At 42.9% G+C, this 10,000-nt stretch overlaps 1 long non-coding RNA gene across 1 annotated transcript in view; it reads right to left on the bottom strand.

Annotated features, from left to right (window-relative positions):
* Positions 1-6,976: 6,976 nt before the first annotated feature.
* LOC143298373 (uncharacterized) overlaps positions 6,977-10,000 on the bottom strand; it is a 16,189-nt gene continuing 13,165 nt past the window's right edge. Inside the window, exon 3 of the long non-coding RNA XR_013057372.1 lies at positions 6,977-7,427. This is a non-coding gene — a long non-coding RNA (uncharacterized LOC143298373). The remainder of the gene's footprint in view (positions 7,428-10,000) is intronic.

Here is a 10,000-nt window from a genome sequence, read left to right as displayed (position 1 = left end):
CCCTGTCTCTGTCTCTCTCGCTCTGTCTCTCTGTCTATCTGTCTCTCTCGCTCTCTCGCTCTATGTCTTTCTGTGTGTGTGTCTCTCTGTCACCCTCATTATGTATTTTTGTGCATGTCTGTGTGCTTATGTGTTCATGAATTAGCGCGCGCGCGCGTGTGTGTTTGTGTGTGTGTGTGTGTGTGTGTGTGTGTGTGTGTGTGTGTGTGCGCGCACGCGCGACTCTGTGATAGTGTGCGACTCTCTCTCCCTCTGTGTGTGTGTGTGTGTGTGTGTGTGTGTGTGTGTTACATGTGTGCGTGTGTGTTACATGTGTGCGTGTGTAAATGTGAACTAAGGCTGTGTGTATTATACACATCAACCGTTGTATGATCGTCGGGCAAGACCTTCGTTAGTTTGTCGTCTCAGACGTAGCTGAGCGTCTCTGAGCACTATTGGAGTTTGCAGTGGTCATTTGATTAATAGTTGCACTCAGGGTCATTTGATATCGACACTCCCGTGGAATATCAAAAGTCCCAGTGAAATGTGTGTGTGTGTGTGTGTGTGTGTGTGTGTGTGTGTGTGTGTGTTGGGAGGTGGGGTGGGGGGCGCAGGGGTGTGCGGGGGCTGGGAGGGGGCTCGGGACCAGAGAGTGGTGGGTAGAGGGCAGGGACGGGGGTGTACATTGACACCACATGAACGATGATACGTGAAGCGGTTTTTTTGTATTTAGAAAAAAAAAAATATATATATATATATGTATATATATATATATATATATATATACACTTTCTGCGCCCAAGATTCAGCGCTATAATCATAAATACATTGCTTAATCAGTATGTGATTGGTACCGAAATATGTTAGGTGTCTCTGAAATCGAGCATCACAAGATTTCGAACATTTCGAATGCAGCTAGACAAAAAGTTTTAGTTTTTTTTTTGGTAAAAAAAGCACCATGTCTCCCCAGTTCTAACCCCCCACGCGGCCAGCATTTGTTGTTGTTGTTGTGTGTGTGTATGTGTGTGTGTGCGCGGGCGCGTTCACGTTATGTAGACCTATCCGTGTATGTGTGTGCGTATAATTATGTGTCCATGTATGCGTGTAAGTGTCTATGTATGCGCATATGTGTCCGTGTATTCGTATCTGTGTGTGTCCACGCGTGCGTGGGTGTGAACAGGTTGGTTGTACGTGGATGGTTTTTTTGTTCTAATTTTGTTTCAATCATTGATTTTGCTGTCTACGTGTTTACATTCATTAATCTGTTTATTTTCTTAACTTGTTAACTTGTTTCATGCTCGATTAATGTGTTGTTTTTGTAACACGTGGAAGGCTCTCAGTATCAAGTAGGCGTCGTACTGATCGTTATACGCTACACGACGGGCGCAATAGCCGTGTGGTAAAAGCGTTGGACTGTCAATCTGAGGGTCCCGGGTTTGGTTAAAGTGGAGATTTTTTTCCGATCTCCCAGGTCAACATAATGTGCAGACCTTCTGTTGCCTGAACCCCCTTCGTGTGTATACGGCAAGCAGAAGATCTAATGCGCCCGTTAAAGATCCTGTAATCCATGTCAGCGTTCGGTGGGTTATGGAAACAAGAACATACCCTGCATGTACACCCCCCCCCCCCCACCCCCCAACAAGAAAATAACAAACAAAAAACGGAGAATAGTTATACACGTCAGGTCTCCGCACTCAGCTCTTTCACGTCTGGCCTTAAAACCCACCTCTTCACAACATAGCCTCCCTCCCCTGCCTCTTCCTTGTCTTCAGTTTCTTCAGTTTTAGAGTTATGCACGCGAGTGATTGACTGGTGTGAAAGCGCTTCGAATTGTCTCTGCACAAGATTCAGCGCTATATAAATACTATTCTTCTTCCTCTTCTTACTATTATACACGTGAAAGCCCACTCGTGCATATATGAGTGAACGTAGGTGTTGCAGCTCACGAGCGAAGAAGAAAAAGAAGATACACTACGTTACATCGGAAAAAAAAAAAAGTTTCAGTTTCAGTTTCAGTAGCTCAAGGAGGCGTCACTGTGTTCGGACAAATCCATATTCGCTACACCACATCTGCCAAGCAGATGCCTGACCAGCAGCGTAACCCAACGCGCTTAAAAAAGAAAAAAAAAAGCCAAAAAAAGCAGCAGCAGATACCTGTGAGCTACGCATAAACTCCAGGCTGAACTAACAGCCTAACATGGTTTCCATGACTCGTATTCACAGCCAGCAGGAGCTAAACGGGTCCATTTGCTGTGCCGAGATGAACGTCGCGCTGATCAACTCACTATCATCTTCGTGAGAAGGAAGGGAAGTTTCAGTTTCAGTTTCAGTAGCTCAAGGAGGCGTCACTGCGTTCGGACAAATCTATATACGCTACACCCCATCTGCCAAGCAGATGCCTGACCAGCAGCGTAACCCAACGCGCTTAGTCAGGCCTTGAGGGGAAGGGAAGAAAGGGAGGGAGGTCCAGAGAGTTGGGATTTTGAGCGACTTCTTCGGCTTCTCTGCCTGGCCGTCTCTCTGCCTGTGTTTCTTTCTTTCTGTCTTTCTGTCTGTCTGTCTGTCTGTCTGTCTGTCTGTCTGTCTGTCTGTCTCTCTCTCTCTCTCTCTCTCTCTCTCTCTCTCTCTCTCTCTCTCTCTCTCTATATATATATATATATATATATATATATATCTCGCATTCTGTGTCTTTCGTTGACTCTGTCTCTGCCTCTGTATCTCTTTCTCCATCTGTGTGTGCGTGCGTGCGTGCGTGTGTGTGTGTGTGTGTGTGTGTGTGTGTGTGTGTGTGTGTGTGTGTGTGTGTCTGTGTCTGTGTCTGTGTCTGTGTGTTGTGGTGTGGTGTGTGTCTGTGTGTGTGTGTGTCTGCGTGCGTTCGTGTGTGTGTGTGTGTGTGTGTGTGTGTGTATACGTGTGTGTGTGTGTGTGTGTGTGTGTGTGTGTGTGTGTGTGTGTACACGTGTGTGTGTGCGTGTGTGTGCGTGTGTATGTGTGTGTGCGTGCGTGCGTTCGCGCGTGTGTGTGTGTGTGTGTGTGTGTGTGCACGCGCATGCGTGTGTGTGTGTGTGTGTGTGTGTGTGTGTGTGTGTGTGGGATGAGAGCGAGAAAAAAAGAAAAGAAAGAAAGAAAGAAAGAAAGAGTGGGTGAAACAGACACACGGACAGATAGACGGACAGATAGTTGTGGCAGTTGTCACACACACACACACACACACACACACACACACACACACACACACACACACACACACACACACACACACACACACACACACACACACACACACACACACACACACACACACACGTGCGAAATGTTTGCCAGGTCCAACTCTCTTGTCGCCGTGGGTTCTTTGGCGTGCTTAAAATTCACGCTACACACATCTCATCCGAATGGTTAGCGTCCATACCACCACCACCACTAAAGTTCTGATGGCGAGTGAAGGATTCGATCCTGCATGCTCAGATTCTCTCGCTTCCTTGGTGGACGCGTTTCCACTAGGGACCACTCCACTCCACTCTACACTCTAAGTAAACATGTGATGGAAGTGAAGTTTCCAGTTTCTTGACTGATTTCACGTTTCGTATGTTATTGTGTGTGTGTGTGTGTGAGAGAGAGAGAGAGAGAGAGAGAGAGAGAGAGAGTGTGTGTGTGTGTGTGTGTGTATGTCTGAAAGAGAGAGAGAGATTGGGACGTGGGGGGTTGAGGGAGGGGGCTAGAAAATATGTTTTGAAAGTCAAGATATAACGATTTTGACGCCATAAAAAAAAGTTTTCAAACTCCAATAAACGACAAGGAAACAGTTATTGTGCATATAAGTTGCAATACGTGATAATAAGACTCATCTTACACTCCAGCTTTTGAAAAAAAAAAAAAAAATTATGAATCTTATACCGGGCATTTTATTCGAGAAAGTTCGTCCATTGTGGTGTCGATGAGATGCACCAAGCTGTAGTTAACAATGGCTCAGTGAGACGTAATGTTAACTCACTCAGTACGGCCAGTCCTCTCTTCTCCTCTACACAGACCCCTCGGATGTCTAGTGGGTGTCTGAATGATCCAACCTTTAGCTTCCGTCGTCAGAATTGTGGTATTCTTTGTCAACATTCACCTCTTCAGTATAAGAGCCTTCCGCTTGCAATATTTTGATGATGATAATTGGGGTGAAACGCTGTTAACGTCGTCCTCTTTCGCCGTTCGTATGGAGCGAGTTAACCTTTGGTGCGACATTTCATCAATAGTAGAAAATAACGACAAGCCACAAACAGCCAGTTCATGCGATTGCACAGTGTATGACCAAGGCTAACGTGTTCTCTTCAGAAAGGTACTCCTACAACAGATGTGACCTTTCAAGAGACACACAGCCTACAAGGAAACCTAATTTTTGCGCATTTCTGAATTTTGTCGAGATTCCGGTAAAATGTCTTTGACTCCCTGAAATGTTACATCCGGGGTAAATTATCAGTCAATCGTTTGTCTCAAGTTCTTTTTCTTACATATATTTTTGTACGTCTGGCTGATGAAATTCGAAGAGAGAAACTTGCTTAAAGATCACCGCTGACGATCAGTTTGAAAAGATTCCACATCCTCGTTTCGGTACTTTCTTTGGACGTTTAGTTTTTAAAGACGTCTTTGGATGGTCGTGAAGGCATAGCATAAGTTTTAACGTCAGTTACACTTGTATTGCTATGTTTTTTTTATCACAACATATTTATCTGTGTGAATTTTGGATTGCTCTCCCCAGGGAGAGCTCGTCGCTACTCTGACAACGCCACCCATTTTTTTGTTTGTTTGTTTTGTTTGTGTCTTTTTGGGTTTTTTGTTTGTTTTTGTTTTTGTTTGTTTTTTTGTATTTTCTTCTGCATGCAGTTTGTTTTATTTGTTTTTCCTATCGAAGTGGATTTTTCTACATAATTTTGCCAGGGACAACCCTTTTGTTGCCGTGGGTTCTTTTACGTGCGCTAAATGCATGCTGCACATGGGACCTCGGTTTATCGTCTCATCCGAATGACTAGCCTTCAGACCACCACTCAAGGTGTAGTGGAGGGGGAGAAAATACATGCGAATGCCGGTGTGATTCGAACCACTGCGCCTTGATTCTCTCGCTTTCTAAACGGACGCGTTACCTCTAGGCCATCACTCACTCCAGACTTTTTGATCACAATGCCTTCAAGTGGAGCATCTACGCAGTCTAACTTGCCCCTGTTGCTTCTGGGCGTCTGATCCAGTGGGTCGTTTGACAGACTTGCCAGCTGATACCGAGACATGATGATGATGATATGGATACTTATATAGCGCCTATCCTCGGTCGGAGACCAAGCTCAAAGCGCTTTACAAACTCGGAGTCATTTGCACAACAGACTGCCTGCCTACTTGGGTAGAGCCAATCGACAGCTGCCATTGGGCGCTCATCATTCATTTCATGTGTCATTGTCAATCAGATTTTGACACGCACACATGATACACAGACAAATATATAACATTTTACGTGCATGACCGTCTTGTTTATTTATCCTGGGCAGCCATGATCCGTTTTCGGGTGTGTGCATGCTGAGTATGTTCTTGTTTCCATGACCCACCGAACGCTGACATGGATTACATGACCTTTAACGTGCGTATTTGATCTTCTGAGTGCGTACACACACGAAGGGGGTTCAAGCACTACCATGTCTGCACAAATGTTGACCTCGGAGATTGAAAAAATCTCCACCTTTTACATACCAGGCACCGTTACGGAGATTCGAGTCACTGATCCTCAGATTGAAAGTTCAACACTTAACCACTCAGCTTAAATCATTATGTTGCTAATTATAGAAGATTCATTGCATAGTCTGACATAGATTGTTGTGTGTAGGCCTGCACGTCAGCTGGAGGGTAAATGAGCAGACTTGTAACTTCGTTTTACCCCCGAAAACGGAGTATGGCTGCCTACATGGCTGGGTAAAAACGGTCATACACGTGAAAGCCCACTCGTGTGAATACGAGTGAACGCGGGAGTTGCAGCCCACGAACGAAGACGACGAAGGATCTTTTTTTTTTCTTGTCATCTTGATTCCCTGTATGCAAGCTGGAGGGAAGCGTTCGAAAGGGGTGTCTTGAAGTCGTGTGGTTTTCTTCGGCCCTCATACAAGGGCATCCAGGAGTCCCCCTTTGACTAAGGAGTTGACTGAGGGGGGCTTCTTTTCTGAAGATCTTGTCCTGTCCAGCTCTCCTTAGAGTTTCTTATCACTGCTGTACTTGATTGGTGTGAAATTGATTTATCAGTCATATCTGTTCAGGGTAATTATTGACAACAGAGTAGTCTTCGACATACACTCACACACATTCGCGTGCGCGCGCGCACACACAGACAAACACGGGCACTGGCACGCACGCATGCACACACACACACACACACACACACACACACACACACACACACACACACACACACACACAGATGGGATCAATGAAAAAGAACATGCCAAAAACAGAAAACAGCACTGAAAACATCTTTTTTGTGTGTGTTTGCTCAGATAATACTTTCAAACAACAGCAAGTCAAACGGGCAACATAGAATAATATATGGTTTCAGGAGTGTCTTCATGCTTTAAAATGACCCAGGCCTTAAAAGAAACCTTATGAAAACAAAATCGAGACAGACGAAACATTTCCTCCGTTCGATCTTTCTCAAATAAACACACACAAATCACACTAAAATGTGTTTATTTTCAATTCTAACAGCTCAAAGCAAGACGGAAAACATGTTGGCGAAAAAAAAAAATCCATACTTAGTGAGTTGGCCTAGCTGAAATAAATTCATAATCCATGTATGTCAAATTGAAATATGTGGTAAATACGGGGTTTATCTTTCAACAACTTTAGTTTAGTGTTAAGTATGTCCACTTCAACCCATTTCATCACGATGTTCAAATTTGTGTAAGTTGAAATAGAAAAAAGTATACATTTCTGTGTACTCTAGCAACTTATACCCCCTCCTTAAAAATAAATGAATGAATAAGTGAATAAATAAATAAAAGAATAAGTAGATGAATAAAGAAATAAAGAAATAGATAAATAAATAAATAAATAAATACCGCTAGTATACAAAGAAACACAAAGGAATTTACAATGACGAAGGAAGAAATAGTTCAGGAAGAAAAGCCTTCTCCTCAAATCTCCCTGGCTAGGTTGACGGACGTCTCAGTCTTATCAATCAATAGGATTATGGGTGTTTTAATCAATCAATCAATCAATCACCCGTGATGGGGATTCCAGTGTGTCAGTCGATCTAGGGGGACGCACGGTCTGTCGGACTGCGGCTTTCAGGACAAGTCGACCATGAAGGGCCGCTGACAAATGCATGGTTCCAGTCCATACATGCAGAATCCTTTGCCCAGGTTTGTACAGGTCATACCGTTACAACAATAGCTCTCCCACGGCACGCACTGTTCCATGTAGTTCAGACACTGAAATAAACAAACAAACAAACAAACAAAAAAAGTTTAGGTGTATATCTTCTTCTCCTTCTTCTTCTTCGTGGGCTGCAACTCCCACGTTCACGTACACGAGTGGGCTTTTACGTGTATGACCGTTTTTAACCCGCCATGTAGGCAGCCATACTCCGTTTTCGGGCGGTGGGGGTGTATGCTGGGTATGTTCTTGTTTAGGGGTATATCTTCTTCTTCTTCTTCTTTTTCTTTTTCTTCTTTTTTTTTCGTGGGCTGCAACTCCCACGTTCACGTACACGAATGGGCTTTTACGTGTATTGCCGTTTTTACTCCGCCATGTAGGCAGCCATACTCCCATTTCGTGGGTGTGCATGCTGGGTATCTTCTTGTCTCCATAACCCACCGAACTCTGACATGAATTACAGGATCTTTAACGTGCGTATTTGATCTTCTGCTTGCGTACACACACGAAGGGGGTTCAGACACAAGCAGGTCTTCGCATATGTTGACCTGGGAGATCGGAATATATATATATATATATATATATATATATATATATATATATATATATATATTTATATAGAGAGAGTCTGTATGGCAGGCATAGAGATAAAGTTTTATGTTTCAGACAAAGACGATTTATATATTACGTGTCATAGGCGGACCAAATCTTCCCCGGCCCAAAGTCAGGTAACCCATTCACACCTGGGTGGAGTGAGGGAAATCAGTGTGAAGCTATAGCAAGTCGTCTTAATAAATGAATGAATAAATAAATAAATGAATAAATAAAGTACCTTTTCCATAGACATAACACCATGCGGAAAACGGAGCCTTGAGCCCTGATCACCGATGACCACTGGATCAGAGGTACAACGCTTACCCTTCCTCTGATACTCGACTTCTCAGGATACCTCACGTCAGAAGTAAGACCTATGGACACAGATCGTTTTCTTTTCAATCGCCAAAGACGTGGAACAAGCTCCCTGATAACCTCCGTCATTCTGATTCCCTCGCATCTTTTAAATCTCGTCTCAAAACTCACCTTTTCCCTCAGCAGTAAGTTCAATTGCGGTAGGTCCACTTCCTTTGCGTTAGCTGTGCTTGACTATGTATGTGTACATATGTATGTGTACAGAACTACATGCATGTACATGAATGTGTATTGTGTGCGCGTGCGTTTATGTAAGTTTGTGCCTGCCTATGTGTGCGTATGTGTTGAGGGTAGCTGTTAGATACACATGTATTGTTAAAATGTATGTACGCAGTGTGTGTGTGTGTGTGTGTGTGTGTGTGTGTGTATGTGTGTGTAGTCATATTTTGGTGTGTGTATGTAACATAGATGTAATGTTTTATGTTAACAAGGCGTTTTTGTAAAGCACCTAGAGCAGATTTCTGGATAGTGTGCTATATAAGTATCCATTATTATTATTATTATTATTATTACCCGATTCTGCCACGTGCGGTGTATATGATAGTCAGTCGTGTCCAATTATAACCACCAGAACAGCAGAGGAGGCACCTGCTGTCCGGCTATCCTGGCTAGAATTTTTGACCCACTTGTGTAAACAAAGTGAGTCTATGTTTTAACCCGGTTTTCGGTTGTCCGTGTGTGTGTGTGTGTGTGTGTGTGTATGTGTCTGTGTGTCCGTGGTAAACTTTAACATTGACATTTTCTCTGCAAATACTTTGTCAGTTGACACCAAATTAGGCATAAAAATAGGAAAAATTCAGTTCTTTCCAGTCATCTTGTTTAAAACAATATTGCCCCTATGGGATGGGCACACAATTTTTTTTTTTTTTATTAAAATGAAGCCTAATTATATGCAAACTGCATTTACTGTTATATTTATATTTTTTGTATTCTCTGAACTTTGATCTGATTTCTGACCAAAGAAGAGCAGTCATTATTATCATTTTTTGTTCAAACAGGAACTTCTTGGGCTAAGCATGGAAGTTTTATTTATTTTGCAAACGTTTTGGTGCAGATAGTAAAAAAAGGGAAAGTACTCTGTAATTAATGCTAGGGGACTTAATTCGAATCTGGTTAAGACTTTTTTTTTTCTTTTTTTTTAACGCGAAGCTTCATAATAACAAATACAGAACACATTTTAACGATTAGATTATTTTTTTTAAAGTGTATCACAAGTGAGTCTTGAAGGCCTTGCCTCTCTTGGTTTTTTGTGGGTTTTTTTGTTGTTGTTTGTTTGTTTGTTTGTTTGTTGTTGTTTTTTGTTGTTGTTTTTTTTATTATAGTGGAGAGTGTCTTGCCCAAGTAACATCCCCACTCTCTCGGCCAAGAGGGTTTTTGGACAGATGGCGTTGCGGTGGTTCCCAAACGTCAACCAGCCCCCAAAGCTGCAGCACCAGTGCAATCTTGCTTCCTAATTTCAGTCACAGTCTTTCACAAAAGACTGAGCTGTAAATGGATTCCCATTGCAGTGGGAAAAAAAAGCAAAACAAAAACATTGATCATACAGCTTTCACTTTGCTGTTGGCCCAACTACAAGCTTCTGTCAACCTGTGATATGAGCCGAGCGTTGGGCTTTAAAGATGGGAAAACGACAGACCAGATTAGAAAAGAACATAAGATT

This window comes from Babylonia areolata, chromosome 23 (genome assembly GCF_041734735.1).
Source record: "Babylonia areolata isolate BAREFJ2019XMU chromosome 23, ASM4173473v1, whole genome shotgun sequence".
Taxonomy (NCBI): Eukaryota; Metazoa; Mollusca; class Gastropoda; order Neogastropoda; family Buccinidae; genus Babylonia; species Babylonia areolata.
Note: the sequence above shows the minus strand (reverse complement) of the source record. Positions and strands in the feature narration are given on the sequence as shown.